Genomic DNA, 19,310 nt, shown 5'->3' on the forward strand with positions numbered 1-19,310 from the left:
GTTCAAGTATGTGAAGGCTTGTTATGCAGAGAACACGGGACAGCTGTTCACCATTGCTACAGATGACAGAGTAAGAAGAAAGGGGACTAAATGGCAACAAGAGAGATTTGGGTTAGAGCTAAAGAAGAACCCTGACACTGTTAAGATGATTACAAACTGGAACAGGCTGCCAAAGAAAGTCACAGAATGCTGGTCCCTAGAGGGCTTTGGAATAAAACATTCAACCATCCGTCTTGGACAATGTAGATATTCACCTGTCAGGAAGCAAGGGGTTGGCCCTTTGAATATCCCCTTGCTTTTCTGAGTCTTTGAATAACCCAATTTTCAGATGAGGGAATTTGAGCAGAGAGAAATGACTATTCTGAGGTCAATTACAAATCAAGTTAATAGGAGAAGAAACTGACCTACTGACTACTAGCTTAAACTACCACATTACCTTTTAAGAAGAGCTGAAGTTGAATTTTCTTGGGTTACTCTCACAAGTCTATACAGTGGCATATGTGATAAAGAGTGTTCAGAAGGTGCTTTGAAGAGACATCATCTATTATAAATGGTAGATAGTGATTCATTCTCCTAGTGTTCGCTTCTGGAGGTATGGCTTGTTTGGGTACTATCAGGCCCCTCTCCCACAATATAAATGCTAATCTGGTGCTTTGAGAGAATTCATGGAATTTTCAGGAAGTAGAAAAGATAGCTAAGTGGTACAGTGGGCCTAGATGGTCAAGAAGATCTGAGTTCAAATCCAATCTCAGATATTTTTTAGCTATATGAGCCTGGGCAAGTCATTCAACCTCTGTTTGCCTCAGTTTTCTCATCTGTAAAATGGAAATCAAAGCCTACCTCTCAGGATTATTGTGAGAAAGAAAAATGACATATTTGTGAAATGTTTTTTCAAAGCACTATCTATACACCAGCTATTTGTGGTACTATCAGAATCTACATTTTAAATATTAGAAAATATTAGATATTATTAATATTAGAAAATATTAGAATATTATTAGAATATTAAATATTAGAAAAGCCATCCTTCCCTCTGCTTTTAGCCAGTAGAAGATTACACTGGCAGTCAAGTTACCTAATTTTTAGTCCCAGCTGATTTGCTGTTTGACCTTGGGCAAGTCTGTGAGTCTCAAGCATCTTATCTCTAAGTAGGTTGGACTATTTAATCTCTAAGGTCCAATGCATTTCTGTGATGCTATGACCCTGCCTAATGTGGAAGTATTATCAAATAATTCTTAAATGACCAGTTTCTAAGGAAATGCTTTGCAAACAGTGTGTTATAGCAGAAAAAAACATTGGATTTACTGTCGGAGGACCTGGGTTCAAATTCCATTTCTGCTACCGTATCCTCGGACAAATCACTCAATGTCTTGGGTCCTTCATTTCCTTATCTGTCAAGTATAGAGGTTGGCTATATTATCACCAATAGCTCCTTATTGCATCTAGGACAAAAGATAAGATCCATAGGCTAGCATTCAAAACCTTCCACATTCTGGCTCCCACCCATCTTTCTAGTTTTATTTTATATTCCTCCATTTCATATATTCTCCACTTGAAACTAGCCTTTTAGTCATACAGCATGCCATCTCCCTTTGTGCATCTTGCTCCCTGTGTCTGGGATGCACTTCCTCCTTAGCACTAGCTATCAAAATCCCAGTCAGGTGCCACTACATATGTGGTCTATTCTGATCCCCCATATTTTTAGAGTTCTTTGCCTCCTAAAATTACCTGGAATTGTTGTTCAGTTGGACTGTTCAGTTGTGTCCGGCTCTTTGCAATTTTCTTGGCAAAGACACTGGGGTGGTTTATCATTTCCTTCTCCAGTAGATTAAGACAAACAGAGGCTAAGTGATTACTCAGGGTCACCCAGCAAGGGAGTATCTGAGGTCAGATTTGAACTCAGGTCTTCCTGACTCCTAGATCAGCACTCTATCCACTGAGCCACCTAGCTTATAATATACTTTGTATTTATTCACTTCTGTGCTTGTTTCATTGTTCCAGGGGAATATAAACTCCTTTAGGGAAGAGACTTTTATTTTTGTTTTTGTATCCCCCCATAGCTGAGCACAATACTTGGCACATAGTTGATGCTTAATAAAAGTGTCTATAGGGTCATCAAATTATAACTCTAGGGCTAGAGGAAATCATAGAGACAACATAGGCCAAGCCTTTCATTTTACAAATGGGGAAGATAAGGCCAACATCATGTTAAGTAACTAAAGTCAAGGTCACACTGGTAAAATTTGAATCCATAGCCTCTGACTGTAGAGTGGGTGCTGAATTGAACTAAGTCACTGAGATCCCTTCTAGCCCTGAGCCAATGATCCCAGTGGCACTGGGAGCACTTTTGACTAGAATCTCTTGCCTTTCTTCTCATTTTATATTTCCAATATGAATGTTTAATAGTGAGACCTGGACTATCCTTGCTTAGGAAAGAGCCATGATTTCAGGTGGCTATGAATCATGGAAAAATGTTAGTGGAGAGAAATAAGGAAATACAACTGCAAAAGCTGATAGGGAATATGTTCAAGGAGGACAAGAAGCATGCCCATAAGCCAGACTTCCTTCAAAGCCTAAGCACTAAAGAATTTTGGCTGGCAGCCTTATTATTAGGGCAGCTAGGTGGTGCAGCGGATAGCACACTGGGCTAGGAGTCAGGAAGACTCATCTTCCTGAGGTCAAATCTGGCCTCAGACACTTACTAGCTATGTGACCCTGTGCAAGTCACTTAATCCTCTTTGCCTCAGTTTCCTCATCAGTAAAATGAGCTGGAGAAGGATATAGCAAACCACTCCAGTATCTTTGCCAAGAAAACCCCAAATGGTCTCATGAAGAGTTGACTGAAAAATGACTGAACAAAAGCCTTATCATGAAAATTAAACTGAAAGAAATTGCCTTTATGGTGTCAATATCTTCAGGAAACTATAATCACAGTCTATAGTACACGAAGCTATTACTTTAGTTTTCACAGGATCAAATTTCATAGATTTAGAATAAGAAAGAACTTTAAAAGTCAGTGGTACTGGTCTAACTGCTCTCATTTTGCAGATGAAAAAAATGTGAGGCCCAGAGACGTAATGTAACTATTCAAACGTCACACAGCTAAGATTTGGTCCTCTGTCTCCAGAGCCAGCATTCTTTCCAGTTAACCACATTGACTCATTCTGGGGATCCCTGTTTTATACACAGTTTGGTGTGATAAATGTAGTGGAGGTAGGTCCAGCTTTTGAGTCAGGATGACCTAGGTTGAGGGGCAGCTAGGTGGCACAGTGGATAGAGTATCAGACCTGGAATCAGGAAGAATCATCATGCTGATTTCAAATCTGTCCTCAGACACTTACTAGCTGTGTGACCCCAGGCAAGTCACTTAACCCTTTTTGCTTCAGTTTCCTTATCTGTAAAACAACCTGGAAAAGGAAATGGCAAACCACTCCACTATTTTTACCAAGAAAACTCCAAATGTGGTCATGAAGAGTCAGACATACTGAAACAATTGAACACCAACAATAAATGACCAAATGGCCTCTGGTATAACTGGCTACGTGACTTAAGGTAAGTCACTTGACCTGCAGTAACCCAGACAATCCTGTAAGACTAGAAATTATGGAGTTGTTGCAGATCTGCATTGATAGAGGTGGTTTTCTGGCTGGCAGTTTCTTGTACTAAGAAATCACAGTTTTAGACATTACATATATAATCTATCTCTATCTCATGTATATACACATATACACAGATACATACATACACATACATGTACATATACACATACATACACATATGCATATATAAACATATGCATGTAGGAGGGGGGAGAGAGAGAGAGAGAGAGAGAGAGAGAGAGAGAGAGAGAGAGAGAGGGAGGGAGAGAGAGAGAGAGAGAGAGAGAGAGAGAGAGAGAGAGAGAGAGTTAATTCCCTTCACCAGTATGGCAAACTGATGTTTATCATAAGTTATGTATTACTTTCAATGGCACTTTTGTCATTTGTCCTTTGATTACTTGGATAATAAAGCATCCAATAGTAACCGATGGAAAAATACTTTTTGAGTAACAAAGATGAATTTTTATCTCCATGAAGTTAGATGAACAAAACTGTATGGATAAAAGAGATTTTAGAAAGCATCTAATGTAAGCTTCTTATTTTACAAAGGAGAAAACTGAAGGCAAACAAGGTTAAGTGACTTGCACAAAGTCATACAGGTGGTAATTGTCACAAATGGGTTAAATATTTTTTAAATTGAGAATTTTTTTTCCTTCACAACCACTATCCTTTCATACTGAAAAAAGAAGAAAATCTCAAAGTAAAACTCTTGCAATTATGCATAGCCAAGCAAAATAAATTCTCACATTAGCCATATGTAAAACGTGTGTCTTATTCTGTATGTTTTGTCCATCACTTCTCTATCTGGAGGTGAGTAGAATTCTTCATCATTCATTGGTCCTCCACAGGCAGATTTTGAACCCAGGTCTTCTGACTCAAGACTCAATACTAAATTGAAAATAGAAGTTCACAGTGGTAAAAATGACTTTCCCTCAAGACCATGAGGGCAATTAGTGGGGGTTTGAATCCTGACTCCACTTCTACCTGTGTGATGACTTGAATAAACAATTTTATTTGTCCAGGTCTGTTTCCACATTTTATAAAATGAAGAGTTCTGAAGTCTCCTTTAGTTCTGACATGCTATGATATAAAATTCAGACATGGTGAGAAGGTTTATAGACTTTTATGATTCTTGGGGCTCAACCTCAAATACAACAGCATAAGTGGGAGCAGCTGGACTAAAACCAAAAGAGACACAGCAGAAGAGAAAATGTACTTCACTTTTGTGAAATCTAGTTAATTTTAATGGAAGTATTTCAGATGAGGAGACAACCCTTAAAAGGGTTGGGGAAGGGCTTTCATATTGAAATAGCATGTAAGAACAGACTTTCCTTCTATTGCAAAATTCTATTATTGATCCTACTCATCCTCTCCAACCCCTTCACTCCCCCTTACCATCCACGAAACACATACACACATACACACACACACACACACACACACACACACAAGCTAGAAGACTACTGTGGTCATTATCACCATTATCAACATGGGACATGTAAGGCTTCCCAGATCCCTTGATCTTTATGCCTCCTCCCCAAGGGAGGATATGGTTTTTTCCCCCTCTACATCACCAGTCAGCTTTCCTCCTAGTGTAATAAATAAGGTCAAGAGGCTGGTCAGGCAGCTGGCCTCTCCCTATTCGTCATGACTGGTTGGAGTCTTTTTTTTGCCATTTGGCTTTGGGTCCCCTAACTCACCTCTCACTTCCTTTTTACCCTTACTTCTGCAAGAGACAAAATCTCTTTGGTTACATCAATGCTTCCTGCTCCTCCCATCTTACCCTTCCCACTCCCACCCCCTTGATATAATGCTTTCTCTGTCTTGCAAACCTAACTTTCTCAAACAAATAATGCTGAACCCCCCAAAAGTAGTTTTCTAGTATTTGCTAAATTCTGGAGTAAAAATAAAAAAATATTATCCAGGAAAAATGGATGATTATTTTTGGGAAATCAATTCAGTTTAAAATTTATTAAGAACTTATTCTACACAACACTCTAGGGAGAGATGCAGATGTGATGAAACCACAGTCTTATCCTTCAAAGACTTGACAACCTAGGAAGGGGATGAAATAAGTACAAAATAAGGATGATATAGACAAAAGAGAGCCTGAAAAGAGAGGTACAAAGCAAGAGGTGATGAAAGAAACCTGGAACAAAGTAAAATTTGACATAGTTTTTTTCTGTCTTAAATCCCTTAAAATGATTTTTCATAAACCTTAAGACCTGGATTCTTAGGTCTATAAATATTTACTACCTTCATATAAACATCAAACCCTGACTAAAGGGAAGAAAACCACTGATATCCTTTTTTTTTCTACTGCAGCTGTTCAGTTGAAAATATCTTGCATCTGGAAAAGAGAATTGTTATTAGATACCTCCATGCTGATAACCTTAAATATTCACTTACAAGAAGTAAAATATATAATTTATATTTTTGTGTAGATATGGTCCAAAAGAATTAACTCAAATGAATATATCTGTACTAGGTTAGTAACTTTTCCTTGTGTAATCTATAAATTATATAATCTATATATTAAAATATATTTGTTTCATAAAAGAATATTCATTTATGCATGAAACTAATCTCTACTTATTTTATTGACTTTTTTCAACTTATTCTGATGGTATTAGTAACATGCTTATGAATCTTCAGTGGCTCTTCATGGCTTCTAAGACAAAATATAAACATTTCAGCTTGGCCTTTTACAATTTGATTACAGCCTGCCATTCCAGACTTATTTCACATTACTCCCCTTCCACTATGATGTCAAGTTAAACTGGCCTATTTGTTGTTCTAACATTGGTATTCCATTTCCTCCTCATATGACTTTGCACAGACTGTCCTTTGTGCCTAAATTGTGTGCTTCCACCTCGTAGAATATCTAACTTACTTCAATGACTGGAGGAATAAAATAAAGCACTTCTTAAGCATATACTATGTGGCAAAAAAACTGCTCTAAGTTCCGAGAATACAAATACAAAAGCAAAGACCATCTCCATAATCAAGGATATTACATTCTAATAAGAAAAGACAACACACATAGGGAAGTGATGGCTAGGGAGGGGTACTTTGGTTCTGAACATTGCTGGGAAGATGAATGCTCCACCCAAGAACACTGACAGAGATGGATTTGATCATGGTCTGTGGCTCAAGATCCTGGGGTTGGAAATGGGGTAGGAAATGAAGAGGGCATGCATCAGATGGTAAGGTAGTTGGTAAGGCTGTGGAGGAGATGGTCAGTAAGTTGGGAGAGAAGTGCTGCATGACTGGGGCTTTCCCAAAAGTGTTGTGGGAGAGGCGGTGATCAATAAGATTAACAGGATACCTGGGCAGGAGTTCCAGAAATGAAAAGATTGAAAGCTCTAGGGCATGGTCTCAGGCTATTGTGGAGAAGCTTGTGGAGAAGGTGGCTGGACAGTAGGCTCACTTTATGTGTTGATTCCTCTAGGAAGCTCTCCCGGGTTGTTAGTGCTCTCCTCAAATTATCATATACGTATTTATATGTTTGTATAGTATATCTCCAGTGGAATGTAAGTTTCTTAAGGTTGGGCTGGTTTGTTTTTTGTTTTTTTACTGATTCCTTATCTCCTAGCAACTTATCTTACACATAGTAGGTGCTTAATAAATACTTATGGGATTGGAACTTTGCATCTTCTTGCCTTTTCATTCACTCTTGCAAACATAGCCCTATGCCATTGAATCAAATGCTCACAATCAATATTCCAATCTGCTCAGGTTAGGAAATGGCAAATGAAGAAATGAATCACAAAATTTTGTTCTAAAGATTCTTCAGTGGTTATTTTTATCATCTTAATCTGAAATCAATATTTTCCTCAAAGTGATAACTATAGGGCTAAAATAAAGGTGACATACTTTAATAGTTCCTCCTCCTTTTTAACATTTTTTCTATGATGATCTGCATTTTCTTAGCTAGCATTCATATAGAACCTTAAGGTTTTCAAAGTGCTTTTCTATGTATTATCCAATTTTATCTATATAACAACTCCATGAGGTAGGTGCTGTTATTATCCTCACTTTACAAGTAAAGAAACTGAGGCTGAGAGGTTAAGTGACTTGTTCACGGTCACACAGGTAAGGAAATGTCTCAGGCAGAATTTAAACTCAGCTTTTCCTGACTCCAATTCTAGCACTCTAGGTGGACACAATGTGCTCTGGGAAGCCATGGAGGTAAGGATGGGGCACATAAAATGGGAGAAAAGGAGACGTTGGGAAGAATTCTCAAGATCATGTGCAAAATTTGGCTGTTTAACAGGTTTTGAAAATTATTTTCAAGCCTTCCCTTTCCTAGACTGCATTGGTAATAATAATAATGGCTCATATTTCTTTAGCATTTTAAGGGTTAGAAAGTACTTTCCTTAACGAAACTCTGTGAACCTTGGTTTCCTCATCTATAATATGGGGACAATAATCTCTGTATTATCTACTTCCCTTGGTTGTTGTGAGGATCAAATAAGAGAATATAAGTAAAACACTTTGGGAATATAAATATATATATTTATAGATACATACATACATAAATGCATACACATATACGAAGAGAGAGTGTGTTTATACAAACTATTATCATCCTCCATCTGTTCCTTCTTTTCCACTCATACTGCTAACTCTAGTCTAAGCTCTCATAACCTCTCCCTGGGCTCTTTCTGTTACTGGCCTACTAACCAGGCTCTTTGCCTTTAGTCTGCCTTCCTTTAATCCTTTCTACATATTGCTGTCACATCTATTACAGAATTACAGTTTTGACTATGTCATATCTCTAGCTTAAAAAACATCAGTTTACTCAAATGAAGTCTGAGGTTCTTTGTCATGTACCTAAGATTCCCCACAATCTGTTTCCAACCCTCCTTTCTAAGGTTAGCTCACAATACTATATTTTCATGTATACTTTGTTTTAGCCAAAATGGACTAATTGCCATCTCCTACAAAGATTCAGTGTTTACCTCCTCTGGGCCTTTGTTTTCTCTGTTTCTTACCCCTAAAGTGTGTTTCCCATATCACATCCTATTCCGGCATCCTTCAAGAACCTGCCTGTATGTGAAGTACTCCATGAAGTCTTCCATTATACTGTCATCTGGAAGTTGTCTTTCCCTTGTAAGAATCCTCACAGTACCTTGCTCATACCTCTCATCTGCACATATTGTATTCTATTTCATAAAATAGTGGTTTGTGTGTGAGGTAACATAGCATAGTGAACAGCAAACTAGCCTGGAAGTTAGGAAGACTGGGATTCAAATTTCACCCCAACACATATTGGCCGTATGACCCTGGGTAAGTCTTTTAACCTCTTAGTGAACTCTTTAAAACTATAAATGGAAGAGAAGGTGCCCAGCTGCATTGGCAGATAAAATTTCTCACCTAATCTACCTACACTCTCTCCCTCCAAAAAAAGTGATTTGCATGTGATCTTGATGTCTTATCTTCCTAATTAGTATCCAAGCTCTTAGAAGGCAACGATCATGCCCCATTTTGCTTTGTGTCTCTCCCAGGGCCTTGCCAATCAGAGGCATGTAGTAAATATTGAATGATTGTAACCTTATTCTTTTCTCCCCAGGCTGGGCTGCAGACAAGACAGTGCCGCCTTGGGCAGCAGGCAGAGCAGTAGGAAAGTGGTAGGACCTTCTCCCAGCCCTAGCTTTGGGGTGTATTAGTTCAGCTGCATGTTGCTCCCCCTCCTCCCATATATACCCCGAACTATTAAGGAAGAGAAGGCAAAGTGAGGGAGGGGTGGCTAGAGGAGAATAGATAAACCACAAAAAGAAGTGTGAAGAAATAATCCTGCCAATTCAGAAATGCTTTGGCACAATGCTACAGTCCCTGCTCCCCACCCTCAACTTTAGAAAAATACTTTCCTTTTTCCAGAGTTTTTTCTTTTTTCTTCTTTCCCTACAAAAATGCAATTGAGACTGAACTGGGTGTGAGTTTGTGAGGGGGTAATATATTGCATGAGAAAAAGAACTGAATTCATTTTTCAGGAGTTAAGAGAAAGGTTAAGAATAGTCTGCCTCCACTCCAAAGAGGAAAATCAAGAAAGGAGGGAATACTAATTTTACATCAACTTTATTTTTCTCCCAGAAGGTTTTCACAGAAGGTACAGCCCCATAGTCATAGACAGAATAACTAGCTTTATTGCAGCCAAGAAAGACAGGGAAGGATAAATGATACAGTCTTTTGGAGGAAGTAGTGGCTTTGTGACAATTGGCTACAAATTCACATTAGAGGAATGAACGTCATGGAATGATAATATAGTGCCAGGTCCCCATGCTTCTTATGCCTCTGGCCTGAAACATAGGCAGAACCAACCCAGACTAAGAAGATGGAGACCCATAGGTACAGGGAGACAAATGTATGCACCCACGTGCAAGGATACACACACACACACACACACACACACACACACAAACACACATCCCTAAAGTCACAGGACCATAAATAGAGAACTGGAAGGTACTTTACAGGACTTCAAGTCCATCTTTCTCATTTTTATATTTGGGGATACTGAATCCTTGAGAAGGAAGTGATTTGCCTAAGGTCACACAGGTAGACCATAGCCAAATTGGGATTTGAACCCAAATGTTTTGAACACAGATTCTCTGAATCCAGGCCCAGAGATCCTTCTACTAAACCACAAAGATATTTCCTTTCCTTTCCTTTTTTTTAAACTTTCTTCAAAGTCTTTGGTAAACTACTACTTCTCTACTCAACTCTATAGCAGGATCTCTACCCAGTCTCTGAAGAGAGGAGGGCGCCACAATTTGGGAAGAAGAACAGATGTAGTAAAACAAAAGAGGAATATCTTGTCTGTTTTGGTTCTATCTTTTGCCCCAGTGCCCAACTTTGGGTTGGTTTCTAGCTGGTCACATAGCCAGAGGTAGCCTTGGAATTAGATTTCATTCTGTGTCTTTATTGAAGTCTTTGCCCAGGAATTATGCATTGCTTTAAAAAAAAAAAAACCTCTATCTTCCTATTCAGAGATTCAACAGGAAGAAGCCTTATAGAGTGGATAAAGCCCTGGATTTGAATCTGGAAGATCAGAATTCAAATTCTGCCCTATATACTTACTAGCAGTATGACTCTGGGCAAGTCATGTACCCTGTTTCCTCACCTGTAAAAAGGAGATAATATCATCTCCCTCACAGAGTTATTTGAGGACCAAATGAATGATATACCCTAAGTGCTTTGCAATTCTTAAAATGCCACACAAATGTTAGCAATTCTTCTTCTAGGTTCAAATGAACTTGGAGAATTTCATCTATTTTAGCAGCAATTACACTACCCTCTTTGTCATTCTGTATTTGTTTATTATCAGTGGGACCATTTGGGGGAAGATTCTCCAAAAGCACATGTTGAACGAATTTTCCATTTGTTCTAAGTAGACAAACAACGTCTGGACATTGGAACATCACAATAGACTAGAGCCACAGCTATTTGTTGTTAGATGTGTGATAATAAAAGCCTCTGCTTCATTTTTCCTATGAGAAATTGCCACTTAGCTTTCATAGAAGATTTTAATGAGAGAATTAAGAGCATAATATAATAGTATGTAAACAAAACAGCTAACTAGTTTGGTGTGATGGTCTGTGGTAGGTCAACTCAGTTAGCTCCACATAAGAAAGGCAAATAAACAGAATTATTTCCAAAACTCCCATGGGGTATTGTTTGAACAGAAAAAATATAACTTTTAATTGCTTTTTCTACCCCATTCAAGGACCTCAGTGTTTCCAATTTGGGTACTTTAGACATAGATTAGAGACAGCAGACTAGATTCTAAAAAACTACCTTTTCAAGTGAACCACAAATTTAATTAAGTCATTAAAAAGTTTGACCAAATTCCTTAATTTGAGCTAGATTGGGAATTTTTAAAAATGTATTTTCTGTAATTTGAGTTCATTTTGATTGATAATTGAAGAAACGATGAGTTTTCTCTTTCTAAAGTAGGAAAAAAGGGGAATTCCTCAAGAACTTAATTATGTCCTACTTAGTTTCTGACAGATTATTTGTCTTCATTGTAAATCCTCAACTACGCTTTTCAGTAGAAGACTCCCTATTCATTTTGAGGGTCCATGCTCATTTTTCTTCAATGGAGGCTTGATTTAACTTTTTTGAGGAGAGTGAAGAAAGTAACTGGTGATTAAATAAATGCCCAACTGTAGATAAGCACCTCATAAAAATGATAAATACTCCAGATACTAGGGTGATTTAGTGCATAAATGTTATGCATATTAGAAAACATATGTGACTATATCCATAGGATAAAATGGAGTGGCAGAAAGCTAAATATTCCCACCAGGTAAATAATACCTGTGAAATTGGCTAATGCATACAAATTGAAAATATGCATAAAACATAACCACTAAATACATATTTACTTAAGAAGTCCCACAGAAATTTTGTGGATTCTTCACTAATATTCATGTAATATTAGTATAGAACATATTGAAGGGCATTTGGTCAACACACATCAAATATATATAGGCCAAGAAGTAGAGATTTTTTTATGAGGTGCGGTTAGCCATTCACAATGGAATCTGAATACAGCAAGGGACCAATTAATCCTCCCCTTATAGAATGTAACTGTAACATGTACCTGTCTGTATAGTGTTATTATGGGGTTTGATTTTGAAGTACTGTGCTAAAGTTGTCGGCATTTATTCTAAGAGAGCCTAATCACTGGAAAATACAGAATACTACATCTCCAGGGCACTTTATTAAAGGAGATATATTTTAGGGCAAGACTAAATGCTGAACAATCTTTAAAATGTATATGAGATGAACTTCTTTTGGGGTAGGAGGAGAACTATATTTTTCTCTTTCTGTGAAGTACTTTGTAAACTGGTAGTATTTATAGATATGACTACCTTTGTATTTTCTTCTAATCCTTTCAAAATATAGCATCAACTAAAAATTGTATCCATTTTTCACTTTTGTTGGTTTCCACAAGATGATCAAAGACAAGCATGTTTCAATAGAGAATTAAATTGCCTGTACAGCAGGCACACACACACACACACACACACACACACACACACACACACACTTATATATATTTTACATAGATATATTAGAATTTCTAAAGACATGCCAGGCTTCAGAAAAATTAACTTTTTGTGCACTTTTACTCCCTCTGCTGGTAACACAGAATTTGCTAAGATGCATTGATTTTAAATTATACTGTCACTACAAAAGAGAAAAAAATGGCAAAGACCTAATTTCCACCATTGGCTCCCTCCTCTTTTCCTGCCTCCATATCATTGGAAAAAGGGAGCAACAAGGTGAAAGTAAAGTGATATCAATTAGAAAAATAACCCAATAGAAAAAAATGTTTCTTTATTCTATCTATTCACAGTGTAAAATATGGCTATAAAGATTTATTAATAAGCTTTTTGACTGCTATAGTGAACTGTTGGGTCTGCTAGGTGGCACAGTGGTTAGAATGTCAGGCCTGGAGTCAGGAAGAATCATGTTCCTGAATTCAAATCTAGCCTCAGAGACTAGCCAGGGCAAGTCACTTAACCCTCTTTACTTCAGTTTCCTCATGTGTAAAAATGAGCTGGAGAAGGAAATAGCAAACAGCTCCAGTATCTTTGCCAAGAAAACCCCAAGTGGGGTCATGAAGAGTCAGTTACAACTGAAAAATAACTTACAACAAATTAAACTATTGTTTAATAATGAAATTTCAGTCTACCAAAACCCTCAGATTTTTTTCCCCATACAAACTGTTCTCTAGGCACATCTTCTGCATCCCATACTTTGTACTTATGTGATTATTTTTTTTTAAATCAAGCCATAGAGTTTTCAGTCATTCAATCAGTCAGTCAAGTTGTGAAACAAACATTCATTTGTTTATTCTGTGTCGAGCACTGTCCATGGTTCTGGGGAGACACAGAAAGGCAAATATATGGTCCTTAACCTCAAAGAGCTCATATTCTAATGAGGGAGACAACATACAAATCAATATAGAGAAATCTGAGAGAAGGAACTAGCAGGTAGAGTGATGGGGAAAGGCTTCTTGCAGAAGGTAAGATTTATCTGAATATTGAAAGAAACTACGGAAACTAAGAGGTAGAGGTGAGATGGGAAAGCATTTCAGGCATGGGAAATAACCAGTGCAAAAGAACAAAGACATGAGATGGTGCATCATGTGTGAGGAACACTGGCTAGCAGACCATAGAACTTCAACTTTGTTTTTGATCCTGGAGGTAATAAGAAGTCACTATAATATATTGAGTAGGAGGTGATATGTGCTTTAGGAAAAATCACTTTGACAGCTAAGAGTATGATGGATTGAAGTGGGGAGAGATATGAAGCAAGGAAACCAATTATAGGGCTCTTACAATAGCCCAAGTGAGAGGTGACACTATGGTGGTCAGGTGAATGAAGAGAAAGGAATGGGTATATAAGCATTGCTATGAAGATAGAAATGATCAGATTTGGATATGGGATGTGAGTGAAAATGAGCAGTCATGGATAAGACTAAATTTTTGAGTCTGGGTGATTGGGAAAATGGTGGTACCCTCAACAATAAAGGGAAAGTTCATAAGACAAGAATGTTTTAGGGGGAAGAAAATGAGTTCTATTTGGGAAATGTTGAGTTTGAGATGTGTAGTGCATACAAACTGTGATGTCCAAAAGGTTGTGTGGGAAAAAGATTAGGACTAAATAAATAGACCTGCAAATCAGCTGCACAGAGATGATTTAAGTTTATTCTGATTATATTTAATCTTATTAGATTCAGCCTAGCATCACAAGCCATCAAGATCTTTTTCATTTCTGAGTTTTATCATCCAACCTGTTCACTATCCAGCACATCGAATACAATGCCTTCCATTTGTAGATGCTTCATAAATATTTGTTTAATTAAATTTACTTCATTCCAGCTTTGTGTCACCTGCAAAGATGATTGACATACCAGCCATAGAAGGTAAGGCCAATGATAGAACCCCAGCACATTTCACTAGAGATTTCCCTCCTGTCACTTGATGGTGTCCAGATATTTAACCAGTTCTGGTTTCATTTATCTTATGCCTCTTCATATTTTCTGCAATGATAATGTGAAACTTAATCTAATGTTTTGCTGAATTACAGGTATATCTCACAATTTGGTGATTCTGTCAAATAGACTATATTGTAAATGAGACCAAGGTTTCTAGTGTTGGCAATAAAATGGACTAGATGAGAGAGCATGGCTGGATCCACCACTGAAAGGGGGGAGGGATGGAGGAAAGCAAACAACTTAAAACTTCATCATTTCTAAGGGACTGTGAGTCAGCACCATCTTTGTATTTGCAGAACAATATTTTTATATAATTATAAACACCAGAACTACATATTTATTCTATGCATGTGCAAACAAATGCTTGTCTCTGTTTAGTAGTGAAAAGTGAAACTAATAAATTACTCATTTAGAAGAAGAAAGGACCTGGAGAAAATTACTACTTCTCTTTTAGTTAGTAGGGAAAAACTTTCCTAGTGGCAATAAACAAAAAGAGAACATTCAAAAGAACAGCCTCTGGGGAAAGCTAAAGTTCCCCATAAATTAAAAGAGACCAAGGAATAAAATGACATAGCTACCCAATAACTCTCTACTCAGAGTGATTATTATTTTGTACATTTAAAATGGTACTATTCACTGGTTTGGTTAACTGCACGTGTATAAATGGCCCTTTGACTGATGATAGAGATATCCCCCCTGTAATGTCTCTGGTTTTGGAGTGTTTTGTCTCTCAGTTAATAGAATGGTTTTGCCCAAAGAGAACCTCCTAACTGTAAATTCTTCACCTATTTGCCTATTACTTCACCAGAACCTGTCTAGCAAAATTGATCCTCAGGTATTTTCTCTTTATAACATATATGAGTGTTGCCTGCTATTGTAGCTTTTGGGTAAGTTCAAGGTCCTATGATTCAGTTTTTTTAATATTGTGTACCTTTCTCATTGCAAGTTATGCATGCTTGCTTCTGGTGTGGTATATGTAAATACAGAGCACATGGTTACACTGAAAAATATTTTCTGGATGCTGCCACAAATTAAAGTTGTTCATTATCAAAAATGATTCAGTTACATTACTCAGTGAATCCAAATGTTAAGTAATTTATGAATTATATATACATATACATATATGCACATTATATACTAATAAATTCAGCAGTCCCTTCAAGCTCTACATCTGTAATCCTATGATGGTGAAGAAACTGGAGATACATGGTAGCTGTCTTCAAGTATTTGAAAAGCCATCAGTTGGAAAAATGAATAAGTATTCTCCTTGGCAATAGAGGGTGGAAATAGGAGCAACTATTAGAAGTTTCAGAGAATTAGGTTTAAGTTCAATGTAACAAGCAATTTCCTAATAATTAGATTTATCCAAAAGAGGAATGCATTACCCTAGAAGACAGGGAGTTCCAGTTACTAGAGGTCTACAAATTAAGTCTGTATCACTATTTGTCAGGGGTTTTTGTAGAGAGAATTTCTGTTCTGGAATAGGCTGAACTGGATTCTAATTCTGAAATTGCTATGATTCCATAAGATAAATTGGTTCACTTTCTTTTATGAGTACATACCTCAAAAATAATTTCTAATTGCTTCTGGTGTACTGATTGTAAATACAAGGCACGTGGTTACACTGAAGAACATTTTCTGGATGTTGCCATCAATTAAAGTTGTTCATTATTGAAAATTATTCACTTACATCATCGAGTGAATTAAAATGTTAAGTCACTTGTAAATGATTATATATAAATAAGGTTTTAACTAATGACCACAAACTGAAATGCTGATTTCAAAAGATTTCTCCTTAAAAAAAAACCAAAACAACCTAAATGTTTTATTTAAACCTTAACATTAAACATGGATAGGTAGATTGCTTAGTAACTACTTACATTTAAATGACTTAGCTCCAATTCATGGTTTATCATAATCATTTTTTTCAGTTACCCTAAGGTACTGTCCAGATTCTTTGACCCTTCATTCCCATTCACTTTTCCTCAAATATAGTTGAAGGTAATATGTACTTTGCATATGCAATATGCATCTTCTTTTTCACATTGTACTATTTCATGTTCCTTTCCAGATTTCTCAATATTCCTCATAAACTTATTTTTACTAAAGAATTAGATTATATTGAAGAAACAAAATTTGTTTTTACCATTCCCTATTTTTTTGGCATTTTCTTTGCTTCCAAGTTTTTGCAATTGCCTATGATTCTGCCAGAAAAATCTTTAAACAGGCAGCTGTTACTTCAGCAGCAGAGATATTTCTTTTTTTTAAGTTGGTCTGGACACACAACTTGCACTAAATAAACAATATAGAAACACAGGTTGAAGTTCCTGCTTATCTTTAGAAGCTATTAGGCCTTTCTCATATAATAAGTCTCCTTGGAAAAAGACTAGATCCCTTTTGTTTAGAAACATAAACCATTGACATTTTCTTATGGATAACCTTTCCAAAATAATTCCCAAGTATAGCATCAGGTATTTGAAATACTTAAATAATTTCTTTTAAAAAATAAAATGTTTCATTAAAACTTAACCTTGAATACCAATTTAACCAACCAAACTTGCTTAGTAACTATTTTAAGATAAACCATATTCCCAGTTGACCAGCAAGTCAAAGGCCTTACTTATTTTCTTGACATTTTATTTACTTAAATGAATTTGTCTTAGGGAAAGAGAAAGGCTGAAGGCAGCTTAGAACAATGTTGTAATTGTCGCTAATTAAGTGCTCTCAGCTGTGTCTATACTGCAGTGCTGTTTATTTGCCTTGTACACATACACTCAGCTGTAGGTAGCAATCCTAAAAATTCCTGTATTTATTACCTTTGTCCCTCCTGTGTTTTGTTTTCTTAGAGGTGTAATATTGACAAATAGATAAAAACTCAACTCACATGCTTAGTTTTGTAAATAAGTAGCTTGATGCCATGCTGGCTATCCTCAATTCAGAATCCAAAGTGTATAAAACAACAGTTTATTTTAATTCTCTTGTGCTGAACTGACCAACCTAATGCTGAAAAGGAGAAATTCAGAGAAGTTATTTTATAGCTCACATGAAACTGTGCAGAAAATTTCCAAAACCAAAAGTGGCCCCATTGACATTTAATCCAACTCTCTCATTTCAGACAAGAAAACTGAGGCACAGAATTGTGATTTGCTGTAGACCAAACAGTATGGCAGAGCTGAGAAGAGAAGACAGATGACTTCACTTTCTTACAAAGGACTCCTACACGTAATAGGTGCTTTATTACCTTCTCCTTCCTCTCTGCTTTCACCTCTAGTGGATTTTGTTTTAAACCATGTTCCCTCCATGAGAATATAAGATTATAGAAGGATTTTAGATATAGAGCTATAGATATAGAGATTGTCAAATTTCTCTCTCTCCTTAATTTTACAAGTAAGGAAACTGAGGTCAGAGGGGTTCAAAAAGACTTTCTCATAGCATATAAAAAGTAATTGGCAGAGCTGGGATTTGAGTTCAAGTCTTCCAATATCAAATTCAGTGATCTTTCTACTTCTCCATGCTTCACATGAAAGCCAACATGTCCATAATATTTTTCTAAATAATGTAAATTATGTTTGTGTCACCATGATACATTATGGGTTTTTATTTTAAAATAACAATATGGTTATGTCTTTCCTTGTGGTCATGGTTTTTTTCAAAAAGATTTTTTTTATATGATCCAAAAGAGACCCAGATTAGATCAAACTAGTTGATTTTGTCCCTGTAACTCTGGATTCATAATAAATAATCACACCTTAGAGAACTAAGTCTACCCTCAGTTTTCATAATTTTGGGTAGTCATTATTACTTGTATTCTTTCTACTTAAAAGACAAAACTATGAATATTAAAATGGAACAGTTTATTATCAATATGGATACTTGCATATAACACACTTTACACTTGTCACATTTTTATTTTGTACAATTTTAAAATGACAAGAAATTTGGTTTTAATAGAAATACATGCATATTTGACTTATTGATGATATCTTTTATTTTTCTCAAGACTTTCGTTAGTCTCAAAGGGGAGAGAAATTTCTTCTGAATTGAATACAACTGAAGACTACATATATAAATAGTATTATTCTGCCTAGGAAAAAACATAAATATTCTTCGTAAATGAATATCAGATTTACCGACACATGTAGGATAGAGGAAGAAGTAAACCAATGCATCATAATGGGAGTAGTTGATTTAGAGATCAGAGAAGAAGAAACTTCTAACTCCTTTTGCTTCTGATGTAATCTTTTATATCCTTGAGCATAGACCAGAAGTGGATATGACTATTCCTGGCCCTTGAAAAAAGGGAAGACCAGTCAAACGCTACCCCATAGGAGGCAGAAAAGGGATTAAAACCCTGAACACTAGGGGGAATCCTGCCGTAGGACAGGTAAATACCAGGGAGGAGGCACCATAGAATTCTCTGTGTAGTCATTTGCAAAATGATTATGTATATCAAGATATAGCTATTATATATGTATATGTGTGTGACTCATGTATCCGGAACTCTTTGAAGTTTCTGGACTTACACATGGCCAGGATCAAATTATGAGGGTCTGATCATAGCAGCATTATCTTTTTTCTCTCTGGCTCATTACCTGGACCTGGAATTACTCCAGGAAAATGTAAAATTGTAGTTTAGATATCGCATGTATATAGAACTGTGGGTAATAAGATTCCTATATGAGTACACAAAGTAACAA

Source organism: Trichosurus vulpecula, chromosome 7, assembly GCF_011100635.1.
Source record: "Trichosurus vulpecula isolate mTriVul1 chromosome 7, mTriVul1.pri, whole genome shotgun sequence".
Classification (NCBI taxonomy): Eukaryota; Metazoa; Chordata; class Mammalia; order Diprotodontia; family Phalangeridae; genus Trichosurus; species Trichosurus vulpecula.